The 14,698-nt window shown below is 27.3% G+C and overlaps 1 long non-coding RNA gene across 1 annotated transcript; it reads left to right on the forward strand.

Moving 5' to 3' along the window:
- The first annotated feature begins 4,791 nt into the window (after nt 1-4,791).
- LOC140174461 (uncharacterized) lies at nt 4,792-6,552 on the forward strand. Its single transcript, XR_011863757.1, has 4 exons — nt 4,792-5,061; nt 5,360-5,404; nt 5,563-5,622; nt 6,262-6,552. It is a non-coding gene; the product is annotated as an uncharacterized lncRNA (long non-coding RNA).
- Nucleotides 6,553-14,698: the final 8,146 nt, after the last annotated feature.

The raw sequence follows: 14,698 nt of genomic DNA on the forward strand, positions 1-14,698 counted from the left end.
CTTCGTTTAGACGAAGAAACAAAGAAATTAACTGCTTTTACTTGCCCAACAAAAGAATCAACAAGTGTGTTACTCTATGAATGGAATGTATTACCATTCGGATTAAAACAAGCTCCAGGTATTTATCAAAGATTTATGGAAGAAAATCTAAAAGAGTTAAATGAATTTGTTTTAGTGTACATTGATGATATACTAATTTTTACAAAACAGGATAAAGAAGATCATCTTCAAAAATTATTAATAGTTTTAGAAAGATGTAAAGAAAAAGGACTAGTTCTTAGCAAAAAGAAAGCAAGAATAGCAAAACAAGAAATAGAGTTTCTTGGATTAATTCTATCCACTCAAGGAAAGCTAAAACTTCAGCCAAATGTCCTAGAAAAGGTAAATTTATTTCCTAATAAAATAGAAGATAGAAAACAATTACAAAGATTTTTAGGATGTATAAATTATATTTCTGATCAAGGATTTTTAAAGAATATAACAGAATACACTAAAAGCTTATTTCCAAAAATAAGTACTAAAAAAGAATGGAAATGGGATGAAAAAGACAGTATGCAAATTCAAAGGATTAAACAATTATGTGAAAAACTTTCAGAACTTTATATTCCAGAAGAAAATGACTACTTAATAGTAGAAACAGATGCTTCAGACATAACCTGGTCAGGATGTCTAAACGCTAAGAAAGCTATAAAAAGTTTGGAACAAGAAAAAGAATCACTAGATTCTAAATATTCCCCAAAGGAATTACTTTACAGGTATATTTCAGGGACTTTTACTCCAACAGAACGGAGATATACCACTCATGAAAAGGAAACTCTAGTAGCAATTAAATCTCTTAAGAAATGGAAAATTAATTTACTACCCAGAGAATTTACATTAAGGACAGATTCAAGTTATCTAACAGGTTTCATACGATATAATTTAAAAGTTGATTATAATCATGGACGATTGGTAAGATGGCAATTATTTTTGTTACAATATCCAATAAAAATTGAATATATTAAGGGTGACAAAAATGTTATTGCAGATACATTAACAAGAGAATGGAGTTCGTCTACAACGCATTAGATCAAGAAATTCAGAAATACGAACAAGAACTTGAAAAATGCAAGCATTGTCAGCAAATAAGGATACAGATCCAATCCCTCAAAAAGGCCATCGAAGCAATGAAATCAACACAACAACCAAAACCATCAGAGTTCAGCCAGCTAAGCGTGGTGGACAAATCAGGTGAAGAAAAAATTCCAGAGGACAAATCAGGTGAAGAAAAAATTCCAGAAAATAAAACAATTGCTGAAATTATCAAAAAATCCACCCAAGATAAAAAATATTATGTAATTTATAATGGCCCCATGAAAGGAGTATATGATGCCTGGGAAAAAGCAGCACCATTTACACATCAATCAAGGATAATTCATAAAGGAGGGTTTTTAACACTGGAAGAAGCAAATGAATCTTTCAGGGAATATAAAGCTCTTCATCCAGAGCAAACCCTAAAAAGAGCAGATAAAACTCCAATTCAAACCCAGAGAACAGGAATAATAAGAAACATTCCTACAAGGGCCGAAATCAAGGAAAAGAAAAGGGTCTGTAGATCAAATCTCAGAGAAACCCTTAACATAGTCCTAAATTGGACTGAAGAAAAAAGGGCAATCTTGGGATATTATCCTATTGCCAAAGAACAGCTAACAAAGCTGGTTATATTTCCAGAGGCTTCCCCATCTGACACCTATCAGTTTTTCCAGTATGGATTAATTGATACAATTTTAATTTTTAATGATTTGAAAATTATTAGTGAGTTTCCTGCAGGATTTATTGATGCAGTAAAGAGATTTAAAAATATGATTGACAACGTAAATCCAAGGGATATATCCCTAAAATTTACGAATAGTCAACCTATTTTTAATGAAGAAGAAGAATGCTTGGTTCCTGCACATCAAGTAATCTTCATGTTCGTCTTCCCAGAAAATTTTCAACCAATTGATCAAGTTCAAGATTTAACAATCTACAGTCATGAAGGAAGACTAGCCAGTACACTAGCAAGGGTCTTCGAAAGAACTCAAAAGATAACAAGGGAATTTCACACAAGAATCAATTATAAAAGCAGAAATACTTTGCTTGTGTCCAGTAAAAGGAATGAAATTGAAGAAAAAGAGATGAGACTCTTAGTGGAATTTGAATCAGCATTCTACAACTTATCTGGACTCTTAGAAAAGCTCTCCGAAGGGATAAAGAGGAATCTCTGCTATTTGATAAAAGACAGAGAAGACCACAAGTGCCAGCTATGTGTCTCAGAGTTATCTGAAGAAAGCAATAATAAAACGAAATCAACCCACATGATAAAGGAAGAAGACAACGCATCTGAAGGTCACATGATGAAAGAGGAGGACAGCACATCTGAAGCATCTCTCAACATTATTGCATAGTGACGTAAGCGCTTAGGTCATAGAGCACCAACAATGTAGCTGGTGCAAGACAATAAACAATGACGTAAGCAATGACGTCATAAGAAGGGTAAGGATGGGAATTGTCCATCAGACCCAACCATTATAAATAGGTTGCTTAGGCAATTGTAGAAGGCATCAAACAATAGAAAGCAGAAGGCTAAGAGTACTCATATGCTAGGAGAGCAAGGAGGAAGCGGTCGAGGCGATTCTATAGTTTGAAGAAGAATTCCCTTAGGAAAAACCAATTCTAAACTCCCCTCTGGAGTTAGTATCTACAATCTCCCCTCTGGAGATAAAAACATCTTATGTAAAATATTCTAAATAAAGGAAGTTTTTCTCCAGAAAGGTACGCCTTTATCTTAATCTCATAGTTATGAATTATTTAGAAAGTTTAGAATTAACGGAAGAATCTGATTATTATAGATTATCTGCCTTATTAGATAATGAAAAACATGCTGTTCTAAAAATAGAATTAAATCTCAAATCAAATGAAAATTTTAATAAACAAAATCTTTTAAAAGAAGTTTTTAATAGAAAAAATATAATATACTATGAAAAAATTCAACTTGAAGCCCCTATGAAGATAAAATCTGCTAATGGAGAACTTGAAATAGCTTTGATAAATGATGAAGAATTGAGTAAACAGATTGAGAAAATTAAGGATCAACAAAAAAGATCTAAAATTGGATGGATTCATATTAGTACTATACAAGTCTTAATCAAATCTACATATATGAAAGGAATTAATTCACCAATAAGCTTAGCAATCTGTGACAAAAGAATTACTGATGACCCAATAGATCAAATAATTGGAATTGTTCATGGAAACTTGGCAAACGTAAATGTTAAATTCAGTGCCCATCTTGGATATGCTATACCTTTATCAACTGAAAATCTTGGAAGATCTATAAGTTTGGCTTATAAATTTCACAGAAAGAATCTAATGGAACAAGACGATGAACCATTTTCAATTACATATGCAATAAATTATGCTTTAACAAATAGCCATCATAGTATAATATTTAAAAACAGAGAAAGAATTTATGTCGATGAATTATTTCAGAAAATTGTAAAAACAGAAATACCAAAATATAAAGCTATTGAAAACCCAGTTTTTTTACTAAAAGAACCATCAGGAAAATTAGTTTCATCGAATTTTCAAATAAGAGAATCCAAAATTAATAGCCCTTTAAGTTTATCTAAGTTAAAGATTAAAGAAGAAAATTTTGAAATAAAAGAATTAACAAAAAAGGTCGAAAAATTAAATGAAACCCTAAACACTAAGTTATGACAATAAATAAAGAGAAAATATATGTAACTTATCAAGACAAGAAATAAGAGCTCTTTGCAAGAGAAAATCAGTTGAATTATTTACAGTTTTCTGAAATAAATCAAAGAGCATTTGAAGCTCTAAAAATAATCTATGACAAATTGAAAGGAGAAGTTGAAGAGTTAGAAAAAGTAATAGATTCTCTAGAAAATAGTGATGAATCGATGATAGAATTTGCAGAAATTCTAAGATAAATAATGAAGTATACAAAGATTGAAAGACCAGAAAATAAAATAAAAAGAAAAAGGACGAAAAAATTAAAAAGTAAAATAAAGGAGTATAAAAGGGAATTAAATAATCTTCAGTTCGAAATTAATGACCTTATAATAAAAAGGATAGAAATAAGAACAAATATAAACAAGTTGGAGCTAAACTTAAAAAATTTATAAATGCCTGGAACACCATATTATGACTTAAAAGAATTAAAGCTGTTGAAAGAAAAAATGAAGAATGAAGTTGAAAAATTAAAAAGATATTTAGAAACAACAGAAAGTGTAGAAATAAAAGAAGTTTTTGAGGATTTGAAAAATTATATTAAAGAAAAAGACAAACAGATAAAAGATTTTATATACAATAATCAATGCAAAAAAGAATATTATAAAATAAAACAAGATTGAAAAACTATAAAATGAAATTAGAATTAGTAATAGTAGAAATACTCAATACTTTTGATTATGAAATTACAAATTATAAAGTAATTGGTATCAGAGCCAAGTTAATAATTAAGGGTAACATTTTCTCTTTAAGTAACACTTTTAGTGACACGCTTTTAAATCAATAAAAGACAAAAATCTGTAAATCTGTACAAAAGTACATCTGTACAGTAGATGGACCCTTTCAGTAATAGGCATGTTTGAATTAGGTTGCATTTACTACTGTGTGTAAAAAATGACCGTCCTAATAAACGTTTAGGACTTAGGCACGTTATCTGAAAGAGCTTAGGGGTACGCGTGAGTTTTTTGAAAAACCTTCTGGCAACATTTTTCAAGCATGCCAAAAGACTTGTAGAAAAGGGTCACATTTTAAAAACGTCATTGTAATAAAAACCTGTAACTACGCTTTAAAAATGTGCCAGTTTCTCTCTATACTATCAAAGTTTTCTCTTTTTAAACCCGGTGTCCTACCAAGTTTCTTCTTCTTCTTCTCAAAGTTCTAAGCCACAAAAAAACAATGGCTGAAAATGATCCCTTTTGCTGCTACCCTCATCATATTGATTGTTGCATGCCTCTAGAGAAATGGTCTAAGGGACTTGATCAGCATTCAGAAACTCTTCCTAGAAATTCTGTGAGAAAATATAATCAATATTTTTCTTTTCTTTTTCATTTGGGATTGAAAAAAATTGAAGCACCCTTTAATAGCTTAGCTACCTAAAACATGTTCTAAACTTGTATTCATTTCCCTCCCTCTTTTATACCGAGAAGCTTCTGCTGTGGAAACATTTTTGTTCTGATTTTCTAGTCCCGTATTCTACACTGATTTTTTTTAGCAAAAATAAATTTTTGTTTCAAATAAGTTCTTTTTTTCTTCTTTATTCTGCAATAATCAATCTGTTTCAAATAAGTTTTTTCCCCTTGAGTTGCAGAGGAAGGGAGCTGGTTCCACATCAGAGAAACCACTTGATGCAAAGGTGTTTGAATATGAAAGCATAGATTATTATTTCTCCATAAACCTTTTTTTTGTATCTATATCTCCTTCTCTATTATATTTTATAATATAGTTTCTGCATTATTGAAGCTATGTTAACTTCTTTTACCTTTTTTTTTCCTATATTACTTTTGCTATCAGGCATTGAGACGTTTGGCTGAAAACAGATAGACCGGAAGAAAAAGCCGTCTAAGGAAAAAGGTGTGTCCTATTATTATATGGTTGCACAAATTCAAAAATAGTAGTTAAGAGATAAGATTCAAGCATAGCATATATTGTAAATGGTGACAAAAAATGATTGGATGTTAATAAAAATGAATAATAAGTGCATTTTTTCTTGCTGTCTATGGAGAAGGCTTATGTGCAGCAATTAGAGTCAAGTAATGGCGGTACTGATGAGGATCCCCATTACAAATTTTTTTTGGATCATGTGAAGGCTCGTGGAACATGCTATGTATATGAGATTCCTGAGCAAAATATTTGTATAGAATACCCTGATGTGGCTCTTACGGTGGCGTCTGAGGCACAAAATAATGTTGGTGACTGTAGTGAGAAGGGCAGGTAGGAAACCAAAAAATTTGAGAAATGGTTAAGGATGCTCATGATGTATCTCCAAAGGCTCACATGTCTTACAATTAATGGTTTTGAACAAAACTTTCAAGAATGTCTTCACTAGTTTGGAACAATTTATAAGTTACTTTGCAATCAATTATTCTTTTCCAATCTATTTTTACTAATTATGTAAAATATTTATGTTATTATTAATGAATATCTGTTTTTAAGCAGACCATCGACATGCTTGCTGCGTTAGGTATGTCTGATATTCCTGGTGTTGTGCAGGTTGAGCCTACGGCGGTTCAGCAGGTTCCGTTTGGCTGCGGTGGTTTTGCTGGGAGCGCTGGTGGGAGGCTCTGAATTCTGATAATGATGGCTGTGTCGTTTTCCTGATTATTTTTGTCGCTTTATTTATCATTCGAACTGTAAAACTTTATATTGTTAAAATTCTTGAATGCGTTTTTTAATAGAATTAATTTTTGTTTTGGTTAAATTGTTAGTGCTATCAGTGTGTTATGTGTTGCATTGGGAGAGAATATTACAATGCTGCACTATTGCATATTGGTGATTTTAGTAGCTTTTAGTTGTAATATACAGAACACACTTATGGCACTAACAATTTAACCAAAACAAAAATTAATTCCATTAAGAAACGCATTCAAGAGTTTTAACAATATAAAGTTCTAAAGTCCGAATGATAAATAAAGCGACAAAAATAACCAGAAAAACAACACAGCCATCATTATCAGAATTCAGAGCCTCCCACCAGCGCTGCTAGCAAAATTAGCAGAAAAGGTGGCTGACTGAGTTCTTTACAGTGATTTGAAATATTTGGATAGAACGTAATGTTAGGATCTTCAATAATAAGGAAGCAGGTGTTGAGTTTGTAATAAGGAGGACGTACTTGAGCTACAAAGAATGGACCAATAATGATCTTTTTGATTGTTGATGGCAATACCAAAGATGATAGGAATTTTAAGTATTTCTATGTAGTATTTGTTGTTTAGTTTGTTTACTCCACTTTACTGTGTTAAGCTTTATTTGTTTAAAAAAAAAAGAATTATGATTTTATGTTAGAAGAGAATATCCTTTTTGTTAAAGTTAAGATAGATTAATCTTGGTGCAGTAAGGATAAGAATGAGGCTAGTTATTACTTTATTTATTTATTTTTGGAAAACTAGAATACAGTAATTATTTTTGGGTAAAATTCAGGTTCAATTAATTTCGTAATTTTGTACAAAATTGATAATCGACACTTTAAGTGATTTGTTATTCATGTATGAACATGACCAATCATGTTAAGTTGTTTTTATGAAGGGTTGTCTACTTGCAAAGTTGATAATTGAGATTCGAAAATTCAGTCAAATACATCAAATTATATCCTCTTTTCACAAGTGACTACATAAACATAAACTATATCATCTTTTCCTTGCTTGCATGGTTTAAACTTAAAAGCACAAAGATGAATACAGGGGATTAGTTTCACGAATTAACACGTCTCTTTTAGCCGATACCATAATAGACCAAGAATGTTTGTTTTAACCAAAAAAATAAAGGATATGTTTGCATTGGGATGACAAATTGCTATTTGCACAATTCATTCAGCTGCATAAACAAAACATAATCAACGAAGACTATACATGATACGCTATACGGTAATTCCTGAAATATCCCCTGTTTTCTTGATAAAAGTTCTCCCCAAGGGTGAAATTGGGCTTCAATGGGATTGAGGCCCAAAAGGAGTCCTAACCCTCCATTGTTCTATTTCAATGGTTTTATGTTCACAAATCCAAATTGGAGCTTGAAGGTCCAGCAAAAATTGTAGGAGTTTGCGCACATTATGGCATGTATTAATGCCCAAGAATTTTTAAATGTAACAAATATATGATTAATTTGTTGATAATATAATTTTGGGAAAGTATGAGGAGCCAATGAAATATTTATACAATGTGTACAATGGAGGTTTATGAAGTATTAGAGATATAATTATTAATGTTATATTTTTCCATCAGCTGAATCTTTTGGGATGAGTGGTATCATGCATGATATTAAAGCGTTAGATTTGAAAGGTCGAGAATTCGATCCTTGGTAAACTCAAAAATTAAACTAATTTTTGATCCTATAATTTTTTACTAATAGTTTAAGCATGCTTGAACCTCTTCATAATATGAAGGTGGTGTACTTTAAGACAAGAGCATATGTAAGTTCTAATTAATGAACAATTTAAATTCAGAAATTACGTAAAATCTTCATCTGACTGTATGAGATAAATTATAGTCTTATTGACACTACTGTTTTAGTATTATGTATTATATTTACAAAAAATAAAACAAGATCAATGGATATTTACCAGCATGAGGATAAATTGAATAAACCAATAGCTACTATACATATATAGTCAATAAGTGAAAAAATAACACAGTAGTCAATTGAATAAACCAATCTCCCTCAATATGTTGCATTGAATATCTTTGAAGTACATGACAGAATAGTTGGGTTAAAGTACCCAATGGTCTTGGATAAATTTAATATGAAAACTTGAAAAATAAGATTGCGTGCACCCCGTATATATGTATACATGAACGTAACTTGGGGCAGGTTAGACAGGTAGAAAGTATGAAAGAATTTGCAAGATCCGTCACATTCCATAAAAACATTACACTATACACAGACCAACATGAATTCAAATTCAATAATATAACGTACTCTCATGGACCTAGAAGCAACCTTAAAGTGCAGTTAATTTTGTAGTCTAAGTTATCTACTATACATAAATTTCATTTTATTTTACTTTTGATTAATTGTTTGAGAAACTAATCTACGGGTCATGTGAAACGGTGGATATATTGGAACCTGGAAAATATTTTGGTGATTATATAGTCACAGTGTTTAATAGTGGCAGCATTGAAGGAATTTTCACAGGAAAGTGCAACCTTGATTCTACATATACGGTTCACTTAATAAATTATATTCAAACATTAACGTTATTATATTATATGATTAGTAACCAATTTTACATTATTAGTCGAGTAGTTAGTTCATTTGTCTAGGTAAATAAATATCTGAAATTTAAATTTTGTTTTGTTATAGAACAACTTACTAAGAATTAACTCGTCATAATTAGATATCTTAAACCCTAAAATATTTTGTTTCTATCATTTTAAAATATTTTTTTATAATGAAATTTGAGTTTAATTTTAATGCACTAATAGTATAAATCGTTTTATCCAGTTGTACAATTACATCCTTTTTTTTGAATAATTATTCTTGCGGTCAATGTGAAAGATATTTATTTTTACTAATATGACATTACATAATTAGATATATGTTTAAAATTATTTTACGCTGATAGTATATTAAAATTAAATTTATAGAATTATATTAACAAATTTAAATATCCTAAAATAATGCATTACCTTCTAGAGTTATCCCATCCAAATTAAACACAACCTTAGTACAAAGCAGCAAAATATATTGAAAAAACTTGAATGGGTGTATTAATACATTGCAGAGAAGTGTGTATAGTTGGCACATGAATGCATGAGTAGTAGAATTGAAATGCATATACACTTTCTCTCACCGGTCATCACCATAATTTTTAGAGGCTAATATATAGGCATGCAACTTAATGCTTCCCATGCATCTCAATGAGAGGAGATTGAGAATTTAATTCAAAGTTTCATCAATAGGGTATTATAATTTATGGTTTCAATCTGCGGCTAAAAAAATTGGATATAGAAGTAAAACGAGTGTTATCCCTTAATGTGATAATTTTGAGTGTTTTTAAAAATTATAGGAGGTATACAAATCTAATTCTGATTTATGTTTAAAAAATTTTAAAAATTTGGGATACGCAAATCGGACCTACTGATTGTGTACTCCAAATTTTTTTAATCTTTCAAATATAAATTGATGGATTCGATTTCTGTATTTCTTAAATATCGGATAATTTAATTTATACTCCGTAAATTAAATTATCTCATATTTTAAAAAAATATCATAATAAATTATAATTTACAAAAATATCATTGTTAATCCAATATTAAAAATAAAAATGTGTCAATCTGTTTGGTCTGTGTAAAAAATAAGTTTAGGATGATTAAAATTTCTTTCTTTCTTCTTAAAAAAATAATAATTATTTTTATGTTATTATAGCCCATAGTTTCATTTGAACTCTTTGTGGTAGAATTAATTTTGCTTTTGACTATCTTAGGAATAGGCCAGGTGACTGTTGAGGGCCTAAATTCTTAATAACAAATTAATGATAATATTTCAAGTTTTATACAAAATAATTTTCGCCATGACAGCATGGTATGTATGATATTATATATGTTCATGTTAATACCAAAAAAATGTTTCCATTAAAAATACGTGGTAAATTGATTTAAAATATTATTTATTTGTTAACATCAATCTTTAGTTAATATTTAAATTTTGTATCCAAATCTAAATGTATAAATAAATTAGGTAAATAATTTTAAATATTTAATTTTTAATATTAAAAAATCTAAAAATATTTGTTTTAAATTAAAGTGTAAACAATTAATTAGGGAGTCAATTTTTTAAGTTAATAAAAATATCAATCAATTTGGCCATGTATTCTTTAATTTACCTTTTTGTATTTCTATTTGTCTTGATGCTAATTCTATCAGCATTTAATTTTCAAAAATTATTGTCTTTTAGTTTATTTTTCATTAATTAAATTTTAAAGTCCGTTGTTAATAAAAAAAATCAATCCATTTGATGAAATTATTTTTAATCTTAAATCCTAAATTTTAATCATAAATTATAAATCCTCCAAAAAATAAAATTTAAAATATAATTTTATAATAATAGTGGCTAATTAAAAGTTAATTTCATGTTATTCAAACGAATTCTCATGTCACCAAAAAAAAACGAATTCTCAATGTTGCTCGTGAGTTGTGACTTTAATTTGTATGGTACTATATGAATGTTAATTAATTATACTAATGAATAAATCAGGCAACCACTTCTGTTAATTAACTAAGAGTGACTTCTTTCAAAGTTCCATCTACTAAATTGTTCATTCTAATTAATTATTTTCATTAACAAAGGCATATAAGGGTAGATAATTTTCAATGTCTTACATAAATTAAACTCCTTTATGTGGCAAGATGAAGAATAATTCTCTATGGTGATGTTACAATACTCTTTTATTGTTTACAATTTTGAAACTTTTTTATATTATTAATATTATAATATGTGTTAACACAATATTTTAGAAGGTATTATATTAATGAAATTTTTAATGTATATCGATAAAATTATTAAGTAATTAATGTATTATTTTTGTAAAACTACAAACAAATATTTATATTTAAACTATAAATACTTAACTAATAACTACATATTTTTAAATATTTATTATACTATAATAAATATTAAAAAATATAATAAAATAATTACTTATTAATATTTTTTTATCGAACTCGTTAATACTTTTATTATACTTTTAACATATACAATATTTTATTCTTCTATTTTATACCATATTTTTATTATACTATAAAAATTATTAATGAGTACAATAAAATATATTAGTAAGTACTATAAAAAATATTATTGAGTAATTATTTTATTATACTGATTAATATTTTTTATAGTAACATTTAAATATGGTATAAAAAGGAGGAGTAAAAATAAATATGGTATAAAATGGATGAATAAATATGGTATAGTAATATTTTTTATTTGTTTTGAAAATTAAAAAATTATTTTAATTCATTTAGATAATTTTTCCATTATAGTAGTATTTTATAATTAAATTTAAATTTTGAATGTTTAACATTAGTAAATAAAATTGATTATGAAAATTACAAAATTTAAATCCAAAAAATTATTTTTAAAAGAGACATCTTAAAATGTATATTAATTTTAGTAGATGGATGTTTGACAATATTTTTCAAAAGGAAAAAATGAAAAATTATTATTCTACGTTCTAAAATAAAATTTATTTTTATTTTAAAATTTTAATACATTAATAGTTTAATATATCTAAATGTATAAGTCTCATATTTTTTAATATGTAAATGTATAAGTCTTATATTTCTCAGAAATACTGTTAATAGAATGTTTATACATATGGATATCTAAAAAATAATTGATACATAAAAAAAATATTGTTTAAATTTATCTCATAAAATTTGTCTTATATACTACTTTTTTTTCATCTATAGCATCATGATTTTAAAAATTAATTATATTATAACATACTATTTAATTAGGATATATATAAATATATATTAGGAATAAAATTAATATTTTTTAAAGTGTTATTTTAAATTAAGTTGTCAAAAAGATATTTTGAAAAAAAAGAGATATTAAAAACAAATTTAGATGCGTTGAGATATTGCATAATTTTTTTAATATTTTATTAGAGATGTTTATTTTAGGTTATTAGTTGAATGTAAGTTTATATTTTGATAGTTAAAACTAAATTTAAAGATAATTTTAAGTAAGTAGTCATAAATCAAGGAGTAGAATAGTGTTACATTATCGTCAGATTCGTAATTAGAGTTGTTGCTTCTAATGTTTAATTCATAAAGTTAGGGTGTAATCAGATTGGCTTGGGTTGTGTTTGGAAGAAATTGAAAACTGACCTGATTAAATTTGATCATTTTGAAATAAATCAGATAAATATGTTTTTGTGACTAAATCTGGACCGATCATATCAGTTTGCATTGATTTGAATACCGAATTAGAATTAGATTTCTAAAAAACAAAAAAAGAAAAGAAAAAATTTGCAATGAAGAAAAATAAGAATAAGCCAATCCTATTACATCCTAACTTCATCGATTAAACATTAGAAACAACAAGTCTAGTTACGAATCTAACGATAATGTAACACTATTTTGCTCTTTGATTTGTAACTACTTATTTAAAATTATTTTTGAATTTAGTTTTAACTATAAAAATTTAAAATTACATTCAACTAATAACCTAAAATAAACATCTCTAATAAAATTAAAAAATCAATTATGCAGTATCTCAATGTATCTAAATTTGTTTTTAATATCTCTTTTTCTTTTGAAGTATCTTTTAACAAATTAATTTGAAATAATACTTTAAAAAATATTAATTTTCTTCCTTATATATATCCTAATTAAATGGTATGTTATAATATAGTTAATTTTTAAAATTATGATGCTATAAATGAAAAAAAAAGTAATATATAAGACAAATTTTATGAGATAAATTATAATATTAAATAAATAAAAATAAAAATTATTAATTAATTAGAATTTATAAACAAATTTAATAATTTTAATAACTTATATATCAATACAATATGTTAAATTTTTAATAGTAAATCATAAAAAAAATTCAATAATAATTATAATTTTCATTTTATTGAAAATATATTTTAGAAGTTATAATTAATGTGTTTGTAATTTTACCCAAAAAAATATTAATTACTTAATGATTTTATCAATGTACATTAAAAACTACATTAATAAAATATTCTCTCAAATATTACACCCATGTATATTATAATATTAATAATATAAAGAAATTTCAAAACTCTAAATTAGAGGGAATATAGAATCGTCTCCATTCTCATTTACCAACTTTACAAAAGGAAAGAGACGAAAACAAATATATGATGTCTTGTAATACTTTATCAGTTTTGATATACAGTTATTCAAGCTTAGCTTTGTCTTTACTCATCATTTCAAGCATCAGCAATGCAATTCTTTTCTCTTATTTGAATTGCTTTCTCAATAGATGATATAAAAAATTTTTGGTAACTATATTTTTTACCTATATTATCAAATAAAGGTCATTTGAATTGAGAGTTTGGCACAGTCCAATATTTTTTATTGTAGACAAAAATTTTTTTTTTTTAATGTTCATCTATCTTAGATGCAAGATTTACATTTTATTATTTTTCATTATATGCTAATTTATATATTTTTTATATTATTTTTTCAATTTAATTTTTATAATAATAGTATGTAATTTATGTGAAAAAAAAATATCAATCAAACGGATTTTAGCATATATTTTTTTACTAGATGTTAATATGAATTATAAAAATAAGAAGATATGAAGCACATATCTGTCTTATTCTAAAAGTACTGCATACTAAATCTATGAAGCACGTCCGCCCTATAAGCTTAAGCACTATTTTTTATAAAATAATTTCTAAAATTCTGTTTCATAGACTACAAACTGTGATGAACAAAATTATACGTGATTCCCAGAGTGCTTTCATCAAAGGCAGGTTGATTAGTGATAACATATTGATTGCTCATGAATATATGCATTTTCTGAAAAATAAGAATTATAAAGATTATGATATGGCATTGAAGCTAGATATGAGCAAGGCCTATGATCGGGTTGAATAGAGCTTTGTGTGGAATATAATGCAGAAATTGGATTTTTTGTGAAAACTGGATGGTTTGGATAAAGGAACTTATGACAACAGTTTCCTATTTTGTTACTGTGAAAGGTCAACCTCATGGTTTTTTCAAGCCATGTAGAGGGTTACGATAAGGTGACCGTCTATTCCCCTATCTATTCCTATTTTGTGCAGAGGGACTCTCCCATCTGCTCCACAGAGGAGAACAGAGACTGGAAATATCCGGGTTGAGACTCAATCAGAGGTGTCCTAGAATCAACCATTTATTTTTTGCAGATGATTCAATACTTTTCAGCAAAGCAAGTGAGGAAAAATGCCAAAACTTGCTTCAAATTTTAC

Source organism: Arachis hypogaea, chromosome 7 (assembly GCF_003086295.3).
Source record: "Arachis hypogaea cultivar Tifrunner chromosome 7, arahy.Tifrunner.gnm2.J5K5, whole genome shotgun sequence".
NCBI classification, from domain to species: Eukaryota; Viridiplantae; Streptophyta; class Magnoliopsida; order Fabales; family Fabaceae; genus Arachis; species Arachis hypogaea.